Consider the following 429-nt stretch of genomic DNA (forward strand, 5'->3'; position numbering starts at 1 on the left):
TTATCCTCGAATGGGATATGTACTTTCATGTTGATTTAAATGGAAAGGTTTGAAAGTGACTTCAGATTCAGGGACAGCTTTCGTTGCTGCTTTGCCCCTAGAACTGTATGGGTTCACATCATAACTCTGCTGAGGATTCTAAAGTCTAAATTAGGCAACAATTAGACTTCCACAGAAGGTCATTTTCTGTGACTCATTTCTGCCAGGCAAGGAAATCACTTCCTTTCAGTGATCTAGATGAGAGGTTTCCCTTGAGAGGAAGTTAAGAGATGTTCTAATTACTTCAACATAATGGAAACAGCTAACAAAAGCATGGCAAACTCTCGCTCATACATAACGGAAACTAATTTAAAATCGCAGCATTCTGATATAATTTAACTTCTTCACCATAATTGCCAAGAAAAGCAGCTTGAAACATACACTATTAGA

The sequence above is a fragment of the Sceloporus occidentalis genome, unplaced genomic scaffold (assembly GCF_023333645.1).
Source record: "Sceloporus occidentalis isolate IW3139 unplaced genomic scaffold, rSceOcc1.0.p SCAF_2, whole genome shotgun sequence".
In the NCBI taxonomy this organism is placed as follows: Eukaryota; Metazoa; Chordata; class Lepidosauria; order Squamata; family Phrynosomatidae; genus Sceloporus; species Sceloporus occidentalis.